Source organism: Silene latifolia, chromosome 8 (assembly GCF_048544455.1).
Source record: "Silene latifolia isolate original U9 population chromosome 8, ASM4854445v1, whole genome shotgun sequence".
NCBI lineage: Eukaryota > Viridiplantae > Streptophyta > Magnoliopsida > Caryophyllales > Caryophyllaceae > Silene > Silene latifolia.
The window spans coordinates 80375822-80399143 of record NC_133533.1 but is presented as its reverse complement, the minus strand read 5'-3'; the positions used below and the strand labels follow the sequence as shown (position 1 = coordinate 80399143).

At 43.6% G+C, this 23322-nt stretch overlaps 1 non-coding gene across 1 annotated transcript; it reads right to left on the bottom strand.

The window, feature by feature from the left end:
- Positions 1-7644: 7644 nt before the first annotated feature.
- LOC141597839 (small nucleolar RNA R71) lies at positions 7645-7751 on the bottom strand. Its single transcript, XR_012523053.1, has one exon. It is a non-coding gene; the product is annotated as a small nucleolar RNA R71 (small nucleolar RNA).
- Between the last annotated feature and the right edge of the window lie 15571 nt (positions 7752-23322).

Genomic DNA, 23322 nt, shown 5'->3' with positions numbered 1-23322 from the left:
CCCCGGATCCACCTCAAGTTGTTCAAGTTCACCGGGCGGTCAAGGCACTTGGCAATTCGGGTTATTATCCCACCCACATAAAGGGGGACTTTTTGCCCCGGTGATTTAGAAAGTGATTGCAAGTGGAGGGCCAAATGGTGACCCACATTGATTTCATATGGGGTCGGGGTGGTGAGTAAGTAAGACCCCAAAATCTCCAATTCGGTAACCCGAAAAACCCATGGCTCATAGGTTGCAAAAATAGAACCTCCCACAAATCGATGCCAAATGCGAATGGGGGCATTGTGGCACGCAATCTCCGGCCTTTTCACGCCGGTTTGGTCATCCAATCCCGAAATGGCTTTCCACACCCTAGAAAAGTGAGCGGTCTCGGGTGCCTTAAGTTTTGGGGGATTGTTGAGGCCGAAAATTCGGCAAAGTCTTCCTAGGGACAAGGAATGGTCACGGTTCATCAGCCGGAAGTGTATTTGCTCGACCATACGGGTTTGTCGGTGCTTATCAAGACGGAAACTACTAAGGAATTCCCATGTGAGGCGGGGATAAGTTTCCTCATGCAAATCATACAAGCCTTTCATACCAACACCCTTAAATAATTCAAAGGTTTCGCTGTCTAATCCCATATTTCTCATAGTCGGTCTACAAATGAACTTAGTCGGGGTTAAGGGGCGATTTTTGAACAAGATAAATTTACCTTTTTGCTCTTGTGTGACGAACTCAACATCCGGGAAGTCGGGATCCGGGTTAGTGTCACTCGCCACCGCCTCGACCAAAAGTCGTTGTGCTTCCGCCATTTCCGACCTTGTCCACTTGTTTGCCATTTTTGAAGAAGGAATGAAGGATTAGAAGGGAAGGAGGAGAAGGGGAATGAAGGAGGTGGATGCAAGGAGGGAGATTTATGGTGATTTGGGTGGGTTTGGGTTAATGGAGGTGAGGAATGAGGGAGATGAGTGAAGAAGGGAAAAGAAAGTAGAATGAGGGAGATTTGGGTTTCACGGGTAGAGATTAGGGGTTATAAAGAGTCCCTGCCGGTTGGCGAACCGGCAGCCGGCCAGCCGGCAGGGAATTTGCTCCAAAATTTTCAAAAAAACAAATTTCGTCAAAGTTTATTCAACGCGTTGCCGGTGGTTGGCACCGGCTGCCGGTCCACCGGCAGAGCGTACCCCTTACTCCCTTTTTTTGATATTCAGTGATTCCCCTACCGGTGGGCCGGCTGCCGGCCTGCCGGCAGGGAATTCCTTCTTCTTCAATTCTCCAACCTTCACCAACCTAAGAGATCCGCTACCGGTGGGCCGGCTGCCGGCCTGCCGGTAGAGAATCCTTCTCTCAATGCTTCCTTCATTTTTGGCTCAGTATGCATTCCTCTGCCGGTGGGCCGGCTCCCGGCCTGCCGGTAGAGGATTCTTCTCCTTCAACTTTTTATCAGTTTTCAACAAGTATGGATCTCCCTGCCGGTGGGCCGGCTGCCGGCCTACCGGCAGGGAATTCTCCTCAGCTTAATTCCTTCAAATTTTTCACAAAAAATTTCGACGCGCTGCCGGTGGAGGGCACCGGCTGCCGGTCCACCGGTAGAGAGTTACACCACGTCAATTTCAAGTCGTTTTTCCTCCAATACTCAACAATAAACTTCCAAGTCCTAATCTTGCCCATTTTTCGAGTTTTCAACTTTCAAACCGACGGCTCGTGTCGGGATCTTGGGCGAGGCTAGGGGTCCCACCTCCGAATTCAACTTCGTCAAGAATGTTCAATCCAAACTATCTCAAATTCTATCTACATGCATGCTATTTACAAATGGTGGTTCTTGTGGAACACCACCAAACCAATTCATTTTCAAGAGTTTCAACTTGCCCTCTCCTCGGGGAGGGGTTCCCCGAGATAGAGCACTTCAATGGGACCTTTGTTATCACCGTCATAGTAGCGCTTGATTCTTTGACCATTGACCTTAAACGTTCCTCCTTCTTCACTCCAAAGCTCGAAAGCACCATAAGGAAATATTTTCATCACTTTAAAGGGTCCCGACCATCTTGATTTGAGCTTGCCCGGAAACACCTTGATCTTGGAGTTAAAAAGGAGAACAAGGTCCCCAACACTTATCTCTTTCTTCATGATTTTCCCATCATGCCATTTTTTCGTTTGGTCCTTGTAAATTTTGGAGCTCTCATAAGCCTCCAATCTCAATTCCTCGAGCTCATTCATTTGGAGAAAACGCACTTCTCCGGCGGCATCAAAGTCAAAATTCATCTCTTTAAGAGCCCACCAAGCTTTGTGTTCCAACTCCACCGGCAAATGGCAAGCTTTCCCGTACACAAGCTTATACGGGGTGGTGCCAAGGGGTGTCTTGAAGGCGGTTCTCAATGTCCATAAGACATCCGGGAGCTTTTGGGACCAATCTTTCCGGCTCTTGTTGGTGACTTTCTCCAAAATGGCTTTAATTTGGCGGTTAGAAACCTCCACTTGCCCACTAGTTTGAGGGTGGTAGGCAAGTGCGGTTTTGTGCCGCACTCCATGTGATTCAAGTAGAGCTTTGAAGGTACTCTTGCGGAAATGAGATCCGCCATCACTTATGACTACTCTTGGGGTTCCGAACCTTGGGAAAATTGTGCCTTTGAAAAGCTTCATCACAACCTTGCTATCATTGGTGGGGGAGGCAACCGCTTCAATCCATTTGGATACATAGTCCACCGCAACCAAGATGTATTCATTTCCACAAGAGTTGGGAAAGGGTCCCATGAAGTCTATGTCCCAACAATCAAAAAGCTCAATCTCCAATATGTTAGTCAAGGGCATCTCACTTCTCTTCCCAATGTTCCCAACCCTTTGGCAAGCATCACAAGATTTAACTAAGTAGTGAATGTCTTTGAACATGGAGGGCCAATAAAACCCACCTTGGAGGATCTTGGCAATTGTTCTAGAGGTGGCCAAATGTCCCCCATAGGCGGAATTGTGAACCCGGTCAACAATCTCTAAGCCCTCCTCTCTTGAAACACATCTCCGGAACATTCCATCCCCACACTTGCGAAACAAATGTGGGTCATTCCAAAAGTATCTCCTAGCATCATTTCTCAACTTCCGCCTTTCTCTTGGTTCCATTTCATCCGGTAAGAAACCACTCACAATGTAGTTGGCAAGATCCTTAAACCAAGGGGTTTTGATGGTAACTTCCATGAGTCCATCATCCCGCAACCACTCATTGATGGGTCCACTCTTGTCTTGTATCCCATGGTCTTCAACGGTTAATCTAGATAAGTGGTCGGCTACAACATTTTCCGACCCGGCCTTATCCTTAATCTCTAAATCAAATTCTTGGAGAAGTAGGACCCATCTCAAGAGTCGGGGCTTTGCATCTTTCTTCACCATCAATTGTCTCAAGGCGGTGTGATCGGAGTAAACCACCACCTTAGACCCAACAAGGTATTGTCGAAATTTCTCCACGGCATGAACAATTGCCAACATTTCCTTTTCGGTTGTAGCATATCCACATTGTGTTTGATCAAGAGTCTTGCTTGTGTAATATATCACATGATGCTTCTTATCCACAACTTGCCCAAGTACCGCACCAACCGCGAAGTCCGAAGCATCACACATTATCTCAAAGGGAAGATTCCAATCCGGAGACCGGATTATCGGTGCCGTGACCAATGCTCTCTTCAACCTATTAAAAGCTTCAAGACAAGAATCATCAAACACAAAGGGGGAATCCTTAAGGAGTAATGAGGTTAGGGGCTTTGCTATTTTTGAAAAATCCTTGATAAAACGCCGATAAAACCCGGCATGGCCTAGAAAACTTCTCACTCCCTTAACATTAGAAGGGGGTGACAAGTTCTCTATGACCGCAACTTTGGCCCCATCGACCTCAATACCCCTCCTTGAAACGATGTGACCGAGGACAACCCCTTCCTCAACCATGAAATGTCACTTTTCCCAATTAAGGACGAGGTTATGCTCCTCACACCGTTTCAACACACAAGCCAAGTTCTCAAGACCAAGCTCAAACGAGTCTCCATGGACACTAAAGTCGTCCATGAATACTTCCATGCTTTTTTCAAGGAAATCGGAAAATATTGCCATCATGCACCTTTGAAAGGTGCCGGGCGCATTACAAAGCCCGAATGGCATCCTACGATGGCATAGTCCTCTATTGGACAAGTGAAGGTCGTCTTCTCTTGGTCATCCGGGTGGATGGGAATTTGGAAAAACCCGGAATAACCGTCTAAGAAGCAATAATATGCATGGCCCGCGAGCCTTTATAGCATTTGGTCAATGAAGGGAATTGGGAAGTGGTCTTTGAGGGTGGCGGCATTGAGCTTGCGGTAGTCAATACACATTCGCCACCCGGTCACGGGTCTAGTGGGTAGGGTGGTGCCATCCTCTTGTTCAACCATTTGTATCCCCCCCTTTTTGGGTACCACGTGGACCGGACTAACCCATTTGCTATCGGTAATTTGGTATATAATACCGGCCTCTAGAAGTTTCAACACTTCATTTTTCACCACCTCGACCATCTTTGGGTTAATCCTCCTAAGACCGTCAACCTTGGGTTTACTCCCCTCTTCCAAAACTATTCTATGCATGCACAAACTCGGACTTAAGCCCTTGATGTCATCAATGCTATACCCAAGTGCCCCCCTATGAGTTTTCAAAATTTCCAAAAGCTTCTTTTCTTGGGGCTTACTTAGGTTAGCATTAACGATCACCGGGTAGGCCTCTCCCTCATCAAGGAAAGCATACTTGAGTGAGGGAGGCAAGGGTTTGAGTTGTACCTTTGGAGGGAGAAAGCCCTCCACTTTCTTCAATAGTTCCTCATCAACTTCATGATCCTCTTTCATTGCCTCATCATGCAAAGAGATTTGAAAAACCTCTTCCATCTCCGCCTCTTCACGGGTTACTTCGTGCACTACTTCATCAATTACCTCAATTGTGCTCAATCTTTCTACACTTGGACCTTTCATCAAATTTGGCAAGTTAAATTCGATTTTGTTGCCCTCAATTTGGAAGGTTAGCCGCCCATTCTTCACATCAATGAGTACTCCTCCGGTAGCCAAAAATGGCCTACCTAGAATGATGGGAGTATGGCTATCCTCCGGAATATCAAGGACAACGAAATCGGTGGGAATCAAAAACTTTCCAACCTTGACGGGCACGTCCTCAAGCACCCTCATAGGGCGTTTGACGGACCTATCCGCCAATTGGAGAGCCATGGTAGTGGGAGCCAAGTTTTGAATGCCAATCCTTTTTGCAACTTTCAAAGGAATAACACTAACACTTGCTCCCAAGTCACAAAGAGCTCTTGATATAGGAACACCGCCAACTACACAAGGAATGGAAAAGCTTCCCGGGTCACCAAGTTTAGTGGGCAATTTGTTAAGGATATGAGCACTACATGCTTCTTCCATAGCCACTATTTCTTGGTCACCCAAGACTCTTTTCCTAGTCAAAATGTCTTTTAAAAATTTTGAGTAGGTTGGCATGTTCATTATCACCTCCGTAAAGGGTAGGGTAACCTCATGTTTCTCAAGCATATCACAAAATTTGGCATACTTGAGGTTTTCCCTACTCTTTATGGCTCTTGAAGGGTAAGAAATTTTAGAAACAAGTTGGGAATCGAAAGATACCTTTGGAGGAGCCGAACTTTTTGTTACCTTTTTAGAATGTTGCAAAGGTACTTCTTCAATAGCTTCCTCCTCATAAGGGAGGTCTTCCACATATCCATCAACATCCTTGTCCACTTGAATTCCTCTTCTAGTCAAATCTTCACAAGCTTTCTTTCCTTTCTTGTCTTCATTAGCTTTACCCGAAACCTCAATGGGTGAGCTTTCTTCTTCATCATCCATTTCTAACCCATTCCCCTTGGGATCTTCATCAACTTCCAACTCAAGGTCTTTGTAAGGGTCCTCAAGCTCTAAACCACTCCTTAGCACTACCGCATGAGCATGGTGGCTATTTGAGGCATCTTTGGAGCTTTGTCCTTGAGCCAACAAACCACCGGGCGGCCTTTGAGGGTTAGCCATAGCATGAGAAGCCATCCTAGATTCCATTTCCATCATGTCCTTAAGAAATGTAGCCCTCAAGTTTGCTTGTTCTTGTTGAGTAGCTTTTGCAAAATTAGCTATCTCTTGGCTATGTTGAAGTTGCATGTTTTTTCATCTTATATTGTTTGTTTAATCTTGTTGCTAACCATGTTTGGCATGGTTAGTATTGGTGTATGTGTATTGCATGTGTTAACTATGTTTGAGTAGAATTAGTCTAGGGTTAAAGGGGGAGTTTGGGTAAACATGAGGGATGATAATGAGTTGTTTACATTTGAATATGGGTTAAAAATCGAGTCTTTACATACTTGCATTGAAGGTGTTTGATGAAATGGGTGAATGAAAGTTCTTACCTTTCTTTGAATTTTGCTTAACATTTCTTTACATGAGAGTGAATAAGAATGTTTGATAGCATGTATGTGATGAGTTTGACATAATACGAAAGTTTTATGGTGAGCTTAAGGTGACTAGGAAACTAGCTTCGATTCCTTGACCGAAATCGTGACCCAATTCTCGTAGACTTTTGCATCTCCCTCTCCCTACCTAAATGAACCCGAAACCCTAGCTTTTTTCTCTCTTGTTTCCGTCTTTGTGTGTGTGTTTACCTATTGTTTTAGCCTAGTTTGTTAGCGTATTAATCATTCACTTGTTTTGCATCCGACTAAACTAAAACTAAACAATAGAGACTTGTAGCCTAACCCCACCATCCTTGTGGTTCGACCCCGATTTATACTACTTAAATTGGGTTACTTTATAAATAGTTTTTGGTACCGAAAGTGACGGCAAAAACCGGTTATCAAAATGGCGCCGTTGCCGGGGATGGCGTTAGGTTATGCTTAGTTTTATTTAGAGTCTTTGCTTTAATCTTGTCTCAATTGCTAGTTTGCTTTAGTAGTTGATTGTTGTTTGTAGAGTGTGTGTGATTTTTGCCTTTCCCTAGTGTGTAAAAACACTAGGAGACTTACGATTTGTCAAGTGTATGCCTAGAAGGAATCACCAAGCTCTTCTATTCAACTCCGACCCCGAAAGGCTTTTTAGAACCTTGAGGACTAGGACTCTTGAAAGAGTAAGGAATAATTCCATACAAGCAAACATTGATCAACCAAACTCACACATCCCACAAAATTTTGATACAACAACTACGATTCAACCAAATACCACAATTGAGACTTTAGTAGAGAACCCCTTTCATAACTTCCTTAATTATAATATCCCACCTCAAACACCACCACATCAAGAACCAAACCCACCACCACAAATGGCTCTTAGAGATCATAACCGGCCTAACCATAATGATTCATGTAACCCTATCAATTTCAGCACCTTGGCCCCAAACAACTTTGAAATGCATCCCTCCCAAGTCGGGTTAATTGAGAAGGACTTGTTCGGGGGGCATATTGAAGAGGATGCCCATGCTCATCTCCGGAAGTTTAAGAGGAAAGTTTCACTAATGAAGAAGAATGGGGTGTCCGAGGACACCTTGAGAATGATGTTGTTCCCGTTTTCATTGACGGGCAAAGCGGACCGATGGTTGAACATACACCCACCGGATACTTTCACTACTTGGGACGACTTAGCCAAAGCATTTATGGCCAAGTACTACCCTTCCTCCAAGACCGCGATGCTCCGCAATGAGATCCATACGTTCCAACAAGAGAATGGGGAGTCCTTGGGTGAGGCTTGGGACCGTTATCAAGACTTGATAGCAAGTTGCCCCCACCATGGAATACCGGAATGGTACATTACTCAAACATTCTTCCAAAGTTTACTACCAAGAACTAAGGAGATGGTAAATGCCTCCGCGGGGGGAGGTTTTGACCACTTGAGTGATGAAGAGGGCACGGCATTGATCAAGAAAATGGTAGACTCGGAGGCAAACTATGGTTCTAGAGGGAACATGTTACGAAGGAACGGGAAATTTCCTAAGGAAAACACCTCCGACTCCGAGACAAATGCCAAGCTCGACTTGCTCACAAAACAATTTGAGAAGTTTTCAAAGAATCAAGTGAACCAAGCCGCAACCTCATATGGGCCGCCCATGGAAGAAGTGGCTCAAGTCTCAAGTTGTGAACTTTGTGGAGGAAGTGGTCATACATATGACTTGTGTGGCAACAATTACAATGGTGCCTATGAAGAGAATGCTCAAGAGGTGAACGCTTTTCAAAGCTACAACAACAATCCTAGACCACCAAGGCCTCCTTACAACAACCCAAACACCTACAATCCAAATACCAATTTCTACCACCCCGGGTTAAAGAACCACCCCAACTTTAGTTACAAAAGCACCAATGTTCAAAACCCCCAACATCTCCAATCACAAACCCAAAACAATCCACCCGGTTTTGCTCAACCAAGGGGAATTCTCCCCAACCCAAGAAATAATTTCGGAAATCAAAACCAATGGTCAAGCAACAATCAACCCCAAAACTATGGCAACCAACAACAAGGGTACCAAGAGTTTGGTGGAAATCAAAGCAACCAAGGGTTTTACCAAGGGAATCAAGTAAATCAAGCAAATCAAGGATTTGGGCAAGGGTATGTTCAAGGGTCTCAAGAACAAGGTCAAGGATCAAACTTCAACAACTATGGTCCTAGAGCTAACTTCCAAGGGGGACAAAACAACAACCAAGGTCCCAATGCTAGATATGACTACGGGTTCCCTTTACCCATAGCCAACCAACCTCATCAAGAACCCCAAGGTGAGCTCTCTCAAGTTAAGCTATTGAAGATGATAAAAAACATGCAACTTCAACATAGCCAAGAGATAGCTAATTTTGCAAAAGCTACTCAACAAGAACAAGCAAACTTGAGGGCTACATTTCTTAAGGACATGAGGGAAATGGAATCTAGGATGGCTTCTCATGCTATGGCTAACCCTCAAAGGCCGCCCGGTGGTTTGTTGGCTCAAGGACAAAGCTCCAAAGATGCCTCAAATGGCCACCATGCTCATGCGGTAGTGCTAAGGAGTGGTTTAGAGCTTGAGGACCCTTAAAAAGACCTTGAGTTGGAAGTTGATGAAGATACCAAGGGGAATGGGTTAGAAATGGATGATGAAGAAGAAAGCTCACCCATTGAGATTTCGGGTAAAGCTAATGAAGACAAGAAAGGAAAGAAAGCTTGTGAAGATTTGACTAGAAGAGGAATTCAAGTGGACAAGGATGTTGATGGATATGTGGAAGACCTCCCTTATGAGGAGGAAGCTATTGAAGAAGTACCTTTGCAACATTCTAAAAAGGTAACAAAAAGTTCGGCTCCTCCAAAGGTATCTTCCGATTCCCAACTTGTTTCTAAAATTCCTTACCCTTCAAAAGCCATAAAGAGTAGGGAAAACCTCAAGTATGCCAAATTTTGTGATATGCTTGAGAAACTTGAGGTTACCCTACCCTTTACGGAGGTGATAATGAACATGCCAACCTACTCAAAATTTTTAAAAGACATTTTGACTAGGAAAAGAGTCTTGGGTGACCAAGAAATAGTGGCTATGGAAGAAGCATGTAGTGCTCATATCCTTAACAAATTGCCCACTAAACTTGGTAACCCGGGAAGCTTTTCCATTCCTTGTGTAGTTGGCGGTGTTCCTATATCAAGAGCTCTTTGTGACTTGGGAGCAAGTGTTAGTGTTATTCCTTTGAAAGTTGCAAAAAGGATTGGCATTCAAAACTTTGCTCCCACTACCATGACTCTCCAATTGGCGGATAGGTCCGTCAAACGCCCTATGGGGGTGCTTGAGGACGTGCCCGTCAAGGTTGGAAAGTTTTTGATTCCCACCGATTTCGTTGTCCTTGATATTCCGGAGGATAGCCATACTCCCATCATCCTAGGTAGGCCATTTTTGGCTACCGGAGGAGTACTCATTGATGTGAAGAATGGGCGGCTAACCTTCCAAATTGAGGGCAACAAAATCGAATTTAACTTGCCAAATTTGATGAAAGGTCCAAGTGTAGAAAGATTGAGCACAATTGAGGTAATTGATGAAGTAGTGCACGAAGTAACCCGTGAAGAGGCGGAGATGGAAGAGGTTTTTCAAATCTCTTTGCATGATGAGGCAATGAAAGAGGATCATGAAGTTGATGAGGAACTATTGAAGAAAGTGGAGGGCTTTCTCCCTCCAAAGGTACAACTCAAACCCTTGCCTCCCTCACTCAAGTATGCTTTCCTTGATGAGGGAGAGGCCTACCCTAGTGATCGTTAATGCTAACCTAAGTAAGCCCCAAGAAAAGAAGCTTTTGGAAATTTTGAAAACTCATAGGGGGGCACTTGGGTATAGCATTGATGACATCAAGGGCTTAAGTCCGAGTTTGTGCATGCATAGAATAGTTTTGGAAGAGGGGAGTAAACCCAAGGTTGACGGTCTTAGGAGGATTAACCCAAAGATGGTCGAGGTGGTGAAAAATGAAGTGTTGAAACTTCTAGAGGCCGGTATTATATACCAAATTACCGATAGCAAATGGGTTAGTCCGGTCCACGTGATACCCAAAAAGGGGGGGATACAAATGGTTGAACAAGAGGATGGCACCACCCTACCCACTAGACTCGTGACCGGGTGGCGAATGTGTATTGACTACCGCAAGCTCAATGCCGCCACCCTCAAAGACCACTTCCCAATTCCCTTCATTGACCAAATGCTAAAAAGGCTCGCGGGCCATGCATATTATTGCTTCTTAGACGGTTATTCCGGGTTTTTCCAAATTCCCATCCACCCGGATGACCAAGAGAAGACGACCTTCACTTGTCCAATAGGGGTCTATGCCTACCGTAGGATGCCATTCGGGTTTTGTAATGCGCCCGGCACCTTTCAAAGGTGCATGATGGCAATATTTTCCGATTTCCTTGAAAAAGCATGGAAGTCTTCATGGACGACTTTAGTGTCCATGGAGACTCGTTTGAGCTTGGTCTTGAGAACTTGGCTTGTGTGTTGAAACGGTGTGAGGAGCATAACCTCGTCCTTAATTGGGAAAAGTGCCATTTCATGGTTGAGGAAGGGGTTGTCCTCGGTCACATCGTTTCAAGGAGGGGTATTGAGGTCGATGGGGCCAAAGTTGCGGTCATAGAGAACTTGTCACCCCCTTCTAATGTTAAGGGAGTGAGAAGTTTTCTAGGCCATGCCGGGTTTTATCGGCGTTTTATCAAGGATTTTTCAAAAATAGCAAAGCCCCTAACCTCATTACTCCTTAAGGATTCCCCCTTTGTGTTTGATGATTCTTGTCTTGAAGCTTTTAATAGGTTGAAGAGAGCATTGGTCACGGCACCGATAATCCGGTCTCCGGATTGGAATCTTCCCTTTGAGATAATGTGTGATGCTTCGGACTTCGCGGTTGGTGCGGTACTTGGGCAAGTTGTGGATAAGAAGCATCATGTGATATATTACACAAGCAAGACTCTTGATCAAACACAATGTGGATATGCTACAACCGAAAAGGAAATGTTGGCAATTGTTCATGCCGTGGAGAAATTTCGACAATACCTTGTTGGGTCTAAGGTGGTGGTTTACTCCGATCACACCGCCTTGAGACAATTGATGGTGAAGAAAGATGCAAAGCCCCGACTCTTGAGATGGGTCCTACTTCTCCAAGAATTTGATTTAGAGATTAAGGATAAGGCCGGGTCGGAAAATGTTGTAGCCGACCACTTATCTAGATTAACCGTTGAAGACCATGGGATACAAGACAAGAGTGGACCCATCAATGAGTGGTTGCGGGATGATGGACTCATGGAAGTTACCGTCAAAACCCCTTGGTTTGCGGATCTTGCCAACTACATTGTGAGTGGTTTCTTACCGGATGAAATGGAACCAAGAGAAAGGCGGAAGTTGAGAAATGATGCTAGGAGATACTTTTGGAATGATCCACATTTGTTTCGCAAGTGTGGGGATGGAATGTTCCGGAGATGTGTTTCAAGAGAGGAGGGCTTAGATATTGTTGACCGGGTTCACAATTCCGCCTATGGGGGACACTTGGCCACCTCTAGAACAATTGCCAAGATCCTCCAAGGTGGGTTTTATTGGCCCTCCATGTTCAAAGACATTCACTACTTGGTTAAATCTTGTGATGCTTGCCAAAGGGTTGGGAACATTGGGAAGAGAAGTGAGATGCCCTTGACTAACATATTGGAGATTAAGCTTTTTGATTGTTGGGGCATAGACTTCATGGGACCCTTTCCCAACTCTTGTGGAAATGAATACATCTTGGTTGCGGTGGACTATGTATCCAAATGGATTGAAGCGGTTGCCTCCCCCACCAATGATAGCAAGGTTGTGATGAAGCTTTTCAAAGGCACGATTTTCCCAAGGTTCGGAACCCCAAGAGTAGTCATAAGTGATGGCGGATCTCATTTCCGCAAGAGTACCTTCAAAGCTCTACTTGAATCACATGGAGTGCGGCACAAAACCGCACTTGCCTACCACCCTCAAACTAGTGGGTAAGTGGAGGTTTCTAACCGCCAAATTAAAGCCATTTTGGAGAAAGTCACCAACAAGAGCCGAAAAGATTGGTCTCAAAAGCTCCCGGATGTCTTATGGGCATTGAGAACCGCCTTCAAGACACCCCTTGGCACCACCCCGTATAAGCTTGTGTACGGGAAAGCTTGCCATTTGCCGGTGGAGTTGGAACACAAAGCTTGGTGGGCTCTTAAAGAGATGAATTTTGACTTTGATGCCGCCGGAGAAGTGCGTTTTCTCCAAATGAATGAGCTCGAGGAATTGAGATTGGAGGCTTATGAGAGCTCCAAAATTTACAAGGACCAAACGAAAAAATGGCATGATGGGAAAATCATGAAGAAAGAGATAAGTGTTGGGGACCTTGTTCTCCTTTTTAACTCCAAGATCAAGGTGTTTCCGGGAAAGCTCAAATCAAGATGGTCGGGACCCTTTAAAGTGATGAAAATATTTCCTTATGGTGCTTTCGAGCTTTGGAGTGAAGAAGGAGGAACGTTTAAGGTCAATGGTCAAAGAATCAAGCGCTACTATGACGGTGATAACAAAGGTCCCATTGAAGTGCTCTATCTCGGGGAACCCCTCCCCGAGGAGAGGGCAAGTTGAAACTCTTGAAAATGAATTGGTTTGGTGGTGTTCCAGAAGAACCACCATTTGTAAATAGCATGCATGTAGATAGAATTTGAGATAGTTTGGATTGAACATTCTTGACGAAGTTGAATTCGGAGGTGGGACCCCTAGCCTCGCCCAAGATCCCGACACGAGCCGTCGGTTTGAAAGTTGAAAACTCGAAAAATGGGCAAGATTAGGACTTGGAAGTTTATTGTTGAGTATTGGAGGAAAAACGACTTGAAATTGACGTGGTGTAACTCTCTACCGGTGGACCGACAGCCGGTGCCCTCAACCGGCAGCGCGTCGAAATTTTTTGTGAAAAATTTGAAGGAATTAAGCTGAGGAGAATTCCCTGCCGGCAGCCGGCCCACCGGCAGGGAGATCCATACTTGTTGAAAACTGATAAAAAGTTGAAGGAGAAGAATCCTCTACCGGCAGGCCGGCAGCCGGCCCACCGGCAGAGGAATGCATACTGAGCCAAAAATGAAGGAAGCATTGAGAGGAGGATTCTCTACCGGCAGGCCGGCAGCCGGCCCACCGGTAGCGGATCTCTTAGGTTGGTGAAGGTTGGAGAATTGAAGAAGAAGGAATTCCCTGCCGGCAGGCCGGCAGCCGGCCCACCGGTAGGGGAATCACTGAATATCAAAAAAAGGGAGTAAGGGGTACGCTCTGCCGGTGGACCGGCAGCCGGTGCCAAACACCGGCAGCGCGTTGAATAAACTTTGACGAAATTTGTTTTTTTGAAAATTTTGGGGCAAATTCCCTGCCGGCTGGCCGGCTGCCGGTTCGCCAACCGGCAGGGACTCTTTATAACCTCTAATCTCTACCCGTGAAACCCAAATCTCCCTCATTCTACTTTCTTTTCCCTTCTTCACTCATCTCCCTCATTCCTCACCTCCATTAACCCAAACCCACCCAAATCACCATAAATCTCCCTCCTTGTTTAAGGGTGTTGGTATGAAAGGCTTGTATGATTTGCATGAGGAAACTTATCTCCGCCTCACATGGGAATTCCTTAGTAGTTTCCGTCTTGATAAGCACCGACAAACCCGTATGGTTGAGCAAATACACTTCCGGCTGATGAACCGTGACCATTCCTTGTCCCTAGGAAGACTTTGCCGAATTTTCGGCCTCAACAATCCCCCAAAATTTAAGGCACCCGAGACCGCTCACTTTTCTAGGGTGTGGAAAGCCATTTCGGGATTGGATGACCAAACCGGCGTGAAAAGGCCGGAGATTGCGTGCCACAATGCCCCCATTCGCATTTGGCATCGATTTGTGGGAGGTTCTATTTTTGCAACCCATGAGCCATGGGTTTTTCGGGTTACCGAATTGGAGATTTTGAGGTCTTACTTACTCACCACCCCGGCCCCCTATGAAATCAATGTGGGTCACCATTTGGCCCTCCACTTGCAATCACTTTCTAAATCACCGGGGCAAAAAGTCCCCCTTCATGTGGGTGGGATAATAACCCGAATTGCCAAGTGCCTTGACCGCCCGGTGAACTTGAACAACTTGAGGTGGATCCGAGGGGAGACCTACATCACCAAGCAATGGTTAACGAAAAACCTAGAGTGGATTAAAACCAATCCTTTTGATGGGGTCGAGTATTGGCAAGTGCAAAAGAAGAATTCCGTCCCAATTCCCAATGCCTCAAAATTCAAAATCAAGCCCGGTGAGGAATCCTACCTCCTTGAGATTGAGGAGGAGCCCGATGAGACCCGACCTCCCCCGACCAACCTCGTCACCTATGGTCGTGACAACCGGAGGGAAACTCCATCCACTCTCCACTACTCCATGCCCTCCTTCCGACCACCTTCCACCTTCCAACCTCAACCTTGGGGGGGGTAATTTTGGTGAAGGCTCCTCAAGCAACGTCCCTCCTCTCCCGCCTCCTATGCATGCCGATTTGGTCACCTTCATGAGTGACATGCGGTTGGGTTTGCAAACCGCCGCTAGTGAGAGGCGGGGCATTGAACAAAGGTTGGATCGGATATACTATGACACCTCCGTGGGTCAATTTCCGATTTATGACGATTATATGAGGAGGAACTACGAGCACCCCTCCCATCTCCACCCCTCTTACTACCTTGAGCCGGATGGTGGATACCACAAGGATGCGCGGTTTGTCTACGCCGACATCAATATCCGGCCGGATTACTTTGCCGCCCCGGTTTTTCCCCCTCCCGCTTCTCAAGAGGAGGGGCATGATGCTCAATGGTTCGGGGTTACACCCTCCATTTTCTCCAACCCCGAGGTTGGGAGTGCCTCCGGGGCGGCCTCCGGCGGCTTCATTGCGTCCGGCGGGGATTTCGGCGACTCCACCGTTCCCATGAACACCGACGACTTCCTTAGAGAGTCCGCGTTTGGAGCGGTGGACGGAGATGACAATGATGATGATAATGATAATGATGATGATGATGACGGGTACAATGAGTCCTAAGAGGCCTCAAGTCGGCCTATCTTTGCTCCCTTCCCAATCCAAATGTCAAGTATGTCCCCCAACAATCCAAACTTCTCATTCATATTTAAATTTTGTATGCATTTAGTTAGAAATTCATATAATTGCATTCATATAGGATTGCATTAGATTTCTATTTGTAATATATTGTCACATTTAGTAATTGCATTCACTTAGCATAACTTGCATTGTCATTTAAATTTTGCATATAGAATAGAGCATGCATTGCATTTTCAAAATAAAAACCACCTAAAAATTGAAAAAATGATTAAAACCACCAAAAACATGTCATTTTCTTTCACTAAATTGCCCTCCCATGTCCATAAATAAGTGTGGGGAGGGCCCAAAAAAAAAAAAAAAAAAAAACCAAAAACATGCATTTTAATTTCCAAAAATCAAAAATACCAAAAATATGTTATTTTTATTTTCAAATATTCAAAAACTACCAAAAATATGTTGTTTATTTTTCCTATTCTCCCCCTATACCTTGTTCCATTGAGGACAATGTAAATTTCAAGTGTGGGGAGGAAAATATCCACTTTGTGCATATTGTTTATATTTGTATATATATTTGCTTGTTAATTTGATAAATTCAAAAATGCCTAAAAAAATTGAAAAATTTCAAAAAATTACAAAAATATTGCATTGTATACATATGTTTGTCTAACAAGTGGCGCAGACACATACGGGCATTTGAGGCATTAGGAGACTAGAAGACCGCTCGGTTTAATCTTTCCTTTCCCTTTCTCCTTTACTATTCTTTTCCTTTATATTGTTGGATATATGGAGGAGGATGGGCTATGTTGATGAGGATGTTCCATTTTGGAACTTGGTGTGTGTTGCTTACGTGCTGCTAGGTTTAGATATTTGTTGCATGATTATTTATGTTGCTAGTACTTAGAAATGCATTTCGTATCTTGTGAATATGTGTTTGTTGCTTTATTTACATTTTGCATCGAGTTTGTATATAAATTTTTGAACAAAATTTGGTCTAGGAAGGGAGTATGATACCCTCTATGATGATATTGTCTAAGCTGTGTCTTTCCCCTCTTAGTGGCTTGCACCTTGTGACCTCCTTGTTAGGGTGTTTGCTTGCAAATACCCGGGAAATGAGGCTAGACCGGAGAGTTTTGACCACCATGTGAGACCAAGACCGTAGACTAGGCCTAGATTTCGACATAGCTACTTACATGTGAGATTTAGAGCCTCCTTGGGACCGATACATCCATACCCGGTCTCCCTTAGGTGTGAGTAGGCTCCTTGCGTGACATGTCACATCACGACGCACAAGCATGGCGTCCTTTCCTTTTTAGACGATGAGATGTTCATTTATGTGCATATTTTGAAACAATTAGTTGCATGTCACTTTTGAGCCTCACATTGCCAAATAAGCCTGACCCTTTAGACTAGGTCCTATTTTGATAACCCTTTTGAGCTTGAACCTTTTTCTTGGCACCTACAAAACTAGCTACATACCATAAACAACCTTCCCTTATCAAGAAAGTTGCTTATATGTTGTTGGTTGTATGAAGAAGGGTGTTTTGAGTCCTAGTTGATGATTTGAGTTGAAATAATGGTTCTTAATTTGGTTTGTTGTTGGAATAAGAGGTTTTTGAAATAGAAAAAAGAAAAGAAAAGAAAATAGAAAAAGAGAAAAATGTAATGAAAAAGAAAAAAAATTGCACAATTACTTTGTTTGATGAGAAAAAGCCAAGCAACACTCCTTCATCAATGGAGTAGAAAAAGGCGTTGCAAGAATAAATGGGCATTTGATGTTTTTCCTAAGTGAGTCGGGTTTACACAATTTTTGCTTGATTTTGGCAAGCCAATTTCTTGTTAGGGTGTGGACGTTACTCATTGGTTGCAATAAGGTGATAATTTTCGTGTTTTTCCAAAGTGAGTCGGGTTTGCACAATGTTTGCATAAATTCGGGAAACCAATTTTTGTTAGGGTGTAGACGTTGCTCATTTGTTGTAATAAAGTGGAAGAAATGGAATTTTGGCAACTTCTTGATGTGTACCTCCACATTTTTCCCAAAACGGTGCTTGCACCAATCCCGTTTCGACCCATCACCTAGCCCCGTTACAACCCTTGTTTCTTTTATGCATATTTTCCTTTTTTGCATCTCATTAATGGTCTTGTAGGAGAAGATTCCATGTTAGATTGCGGGCATGTCTCACGAGTCGAGTAGATGAGTGATTTTGGTTACTTTTTGCACAAAAATCACCCGTTCCAAAAACAAAATGAGAGATTAGTGAAAACCGTGAGGAAGTCGGTAGTCTTGGTCCTCTTAGTCATGGGTCAATTAGGTTGAATCTTGAGTGTGTCATGTGATTCTCGAAGGTTAGGCTTTGTTTCCCCCTTTCCCGCCTTTTAATTTGTTTCCTAGGCATTTGGTTGTCAAATTTCGGTTGCTTGAGCCACCATTAGGGCATTGACACCCCGCCGAGACTATGAGACGGTATCTCCCGACCAAAACCTTTAATCGTTCAAAGTAAAAAGGCCGCTTAGATGAGGAAAGCGGTTTGATTTTTGTGATGCATCATATATGTCGACTTGTGCTTAATTGAGTGATCGCATCAAAAATTTTGTAGCAAGACACAACTTGCCTTGCAATAGGGCACTCTCCCCTCATGAGTGTCAAATTGTGAGTTGAAGGGGCGTTGAGTGCGCTAATACTCGATCGGCTTAAGTAGTAGTTTAGTTGAGTGATGCTTATATTGTGCATCCACTCTCCATATCTATCATAATAATGCCTTGTACATTGATTTTGGACTTACTCGAGGACGAGTAAGGTTTAAGTGTGGGGAGGTTGATATGCGACTTATTTACACCTCATTTCCCTCTTTCTTTTATGCATTCCGGCTCATATCGAGTCGGTTTCGTGCGCCTTTCCTTGCATTTTGTGCCCAATCCCCGTACTTGTTGTTTCGTGTATCCTTTTCGCAGGAATCGAGTCGAGTATAGAGGAATTGGGGCAAGAAAGGCATTAAAAATGCATTTACAAGAAGAAAGAGGAGATGAAGGAGCTGAGGATGATCCTCTGCCGGCAGGCCGGCAGCCGGCCCACCGGTAGGGGATGTGGCCATGAGGAGAAAAGAAGAGGAAACCAGCTGAGAAGATGTTCTCTGCCGGCAGGCCGGCAGCCGGCCCACCGGCAGGGAACACAAGTCCAACACTTAGAAAATTTCTGAAGAAGTTTTTGGCCAAAGTTTTGAGGAACGCGCTGCCGGCACAGGTAGCCGGCAGCGGGTCAACCGGCAGAGGGTACCTGACATGAAGAAATGGAAGAAAATCTCAAGAAGAGGAATTCTCTGCCGGCAGCCGGCCCACCGGCAGGGAATTACGCAACCTCTATTTTCCTCAGTTTTTGAAGAACGCGCTGCCGGCACTGGAGGCCGGCAGCCGGCCCGCCGGCACAGGAACACGCAGCACGATTAATGGGCTTTTTCCTTCTTTCCTCCCTTAATCCAATGATAGCCTATAAATACCCCCTCCTAGAACCCTTTTGCACACAACCCTAGATCTGAAAAACATTCCACATTTATTGTAATCTTTCCTTAATCAAGTTCTAATCTTTCAATAATTATTAGTAATATTTAGTAAGAATTAGTTAGTTCTAGTAATTGTCAATTGTTTACACTTGTTTGTTGAAGATTGTATTGGGGATTTTGAAGGGTTTTCCTTCTTATTATTCAATCAATCAATCATCTTTCCTTGTGTTGGTATACTTCTTCTCTTATTTACTTATCAATCATTTGTTTACTCTTTCTTTTGTCTTTCATAATTGTTATAATCATCATCATGTCTTCTCTTTATGTTAATTGTCCTTCTTCTCTTATTAGCATGATTATCTTTAGTATGAGTGAGTAGATACCCTTCTAGGGTTTAGGGGGAGTCTATATGGTCTTTATGGGCATGATTGTATGATTATTTGGGTCTTTGGTAGATTGTTTATATTTCTTGTTCATGCACACAAGGTGTTTGATTAATTGCATGAGTGAAAGCTTGTGCCCTTTTTTTTTCATTATTGCTTAATTCCCCCATTGAATGAAAATTTGTGGAGGTCTTGTTGTATGTTTAAGAGAAGTGTGATACCTAATGAGAGTTAGTTGTCACCTTTAAGATATTCAAGACATTGATTTTATATCTTAGGATAAATTCTTATCATTGACCCCTTGATTCATCATGTTTGCCCTTAAACCATTTAGATGACCCCGAAAGCCCTAGTTTTTAATTAATCGTATTCATTTTCATCAACTTGTTTGTTCAATTGCTCTAGTGATTAAAACCAAACCCCTACTTTTAGTATTGATTAAACTTGACTCTAAGTTGAACCTAGTAGCAACCCCCGCCATCTTTGTGTTCGACACCCGACTTAATACTACTCTTTCTCGGGTTTTACAAATAGTTTTGATAGAAGGAAACCGCGACAAAATTCCTTAGCTATCAGTTTTATAATGCAAGTGGAAGGAGTAGTGATGTGTCACTATATGTGTGGTGGGGTGTAATTTAATTAGGCAAAAGTCGGGTCAAAACACCGTGGGAGGACGAGCGGATTCGAGGTGAAGACGCTCGGATTCATGCTTCTCGGGACGGGCGGATTCTGGGTAATACGCCCGGATTCTATCACAGCGAAATTTCCAAATTTTGACGCCTCAAAGACGGGCGTCCCGAGCATGAGACGCTCGGATTCCTTTACATCGGGACGGGCGTCTTCTTCTGAAGACGGACGGATTCCTTTACAGGGATTTTTCTTGAAATGCACAGGTAGAAAGACGGGCGTCTTTCTGCAAAACTGGCCAGTATCTTCAGGACGTGCGTTTTTTCCTTCTAGGACGCTCGGATTCACTTTCAGTCCAAAAATCTTCAAATTCTCAGCGTAGCTGGACGGACGGATTCTCCTCAGAACGCCCGGATTCCAGCAAGACTGTAACACCCGCGAATTTCCCATTTTGACATTTAAAATTTATTAAACCGTTTGATTGCTTTATTTTATATTTTTGAATTATTCAATTTAAATAGTTTCATTTCAAATACGATTTTTATAAACGTATTATATAAAAGCTCATTTTTATAAAATACGTACGATTAAATTATATTTTTAAGGCACGATTTATATAATAATATATGTATACGTATTTTTGGCCGGATAATAATAATGACTGTAATAGTAATAATTCCCGTCTTAAATCCCGTCTAACATTAGACCGTCACATTTTATTTGAGAATCTTATCTTAACACGGACCAATCGTATGTCGACAACACATATCCTATCCACCCCACACTCTACTTTTATATTATTATTATTATTATTATATTTATTATTATTATTATTAGATATTATTATGATTATGTGTACTCCGTATCTATTTTTGCTGTTGTTGTTTCTTATAACCCGTCCCCACCCCCTTTTCTCCTTCCTCTTTCCTGCGAAAAACAAAAACACACAGCAGCAACAACAGTCCTTCAACCTCCATTTTTGCGCGTCATTCAAACCCCGATCCCTCCTCCATTTCTCAACCAAACTCCATTATTTTTACACCATTGGCTTCCTCTCTTCTTCCTCCTCATTTCTAGGTAAGAAAGTCTTATTCTTGTTGAATTTTCGAAATGGACACCTCATTACAAACCCGGTTTTGTGACCCATGTTACTCGTTTTTCTTCCTTTTTAGTTGAAGACTGAAGTAAAGCTCGTGCCTTGGACGTTTTCACCCGAGAATTCGAAGTGTTAAGGTAACGGGGATAGGTTACTCGACAAATGTCGAAAATCCGTCTTGTTGTGTCGTTTATATGTCCTTTCTCTGATAAAGTTTGGTCCTTTGCTTGTCTCATGTGCTTGGTAAGTTTTCATCTTATGTTAATGTCTGAAATGGATGTTTTTGGGACGGTGTTGTCCTCTGATTTGGACAGTCGGAATGGGGGGTGGTCTGCACTGTTGAGTGTCGTTTTTTGGGAGCTGTGATAGACGGTTTCATGCTGAGATTGGGACTGTTTTGGTGCTGATTTTTGGACGGTAAAATACTTTTTTCGGGACGGGTTTTCTGAGCTGAGAATGGGACTGTTTTTGGGTTGTCCTCGAGGCGTTTTTGTAGGGCATTCGGGACTGTGTTTAGTCGTGTAAATAGTGCCTTGTTGGGAACTGTCTTGGTGCTTAAAAATGCAGGTTTTGAGACGAATTTTGAGACGATTACATGCTGAGTTTTGGGACGTTTTGTATGCATTCATTGGACTGATTTGGGCTCTGTTTTGGAGCCGTGGAAGGACTGTTTTGGACCGTGTTTTTGGGTGGCTGAAACGGTGGTTGCGTGGGTGGTTGTTGGCGGGTTTATGGTGGCTGTTTTGGGTAGTAACCGGGACTGATTAGGGCCGGGTATGGCTGTGTATAGAGGCCGAGTATAATACTTCCTCCGCGTCGTTGAATGGTTTATATTTTTATATGTCTTGCTTGTTATATTATGTAGCATGCCTGAGTGTCGACTATTATAGGGGCAAGTTTGCCATTGTTTGAAATCGTTTTGTGTGGAGTCGATTATTAGTCCTGAAATCGAATTAAGTGATATCTAAATATCACTGTGATTGAAATGATCTTGTGGTTGAATTACGTGGGACTTGTTACACTGATGTCGAGTGTATGCATAAACGTATAATTGAGTTTGTTGTTTTATATTTGTTGGACTTCATATAATTGGTTTGTTGGACTTCACATGATTGACTTGTCGAGTTTAATAGGTCTTTTTATTGGGCTTGACATGATTCAACTGTTGGGCTTAACATGTCCCTTGCATTGGGTTTCACATGTTTTATCTATTGGGCTCAAGAGTGAGTCATTTGTGTTGGTTCCATTTTCCGTAATTTTCATATAATGTAAATTATTCACCATCACTTATTATATTTTATTTAACTCGCATATTAAATTATGAAATAGAATATTTATTAAAATGTTATAAGTACAAAATATTTATTATAAATAGTTATTTGAAGAGTCATATTCTTGATAATGTCTTGTATTGTTCGGTTGTGAGAGTCTTGGTCCTATCGGATACTAGGGGTGAGCTATAAGCCCTCTAGTTGCGATATGATCGTCGGGATTGATGTTCCCATCCGTACTCATGGTGAGATGCAAGCCATGAGTATGAATGTGACATTAAGGGTCCCGTGTCATATGATGTTTGCATGATCATTCTTACTCTTATTGTAACCCAAGTGTACGTTTTACATTGTGTGACTACTTGACATTCCTTATTTACCCCTTTCGGACCTTTGGTTACAAGTGTGTGCCATGTTTTCGGATTGGGTTATCTTTCCTCTTTCGGACCTTTGGTTACAAGTGTGTGCCATATTTTCGGATTGGGTTATCTTTCCTCTTTCGGACCTTTGGTTACGAGTGTGTGCCATGTTTCCGGATTAGGATATCCTTCCGCCTTTCTTCGGACCTTTGGTTACGGGTGTGTGCCATGTTTTCGATTACAGGTTACTCGACCTTTGGTTACGAGTGTGTGCCATGTTTCGAGTCTTGGATACGATTGGTATATCGTATGTCGAATCGGGTGACGTCCATCCCGAGAGTCTGGATCCAGGTTTAGACTAGGACCGTATTATGATCGTCGTCCTACCAAGAGGTTGGAGTCTAAATGGTTGTCTTGTGAGTTCATACTAAGTATATGTCTTACACTTATTGAGTCGTGTCAATATGGGTTGGTCGACTTGGTGATTCTATTTCCTTGATTGCATATTCATCCTCATACACCATGCCTACTCTACTAAGAAGTATTATGTCTGTTTCACCACGATT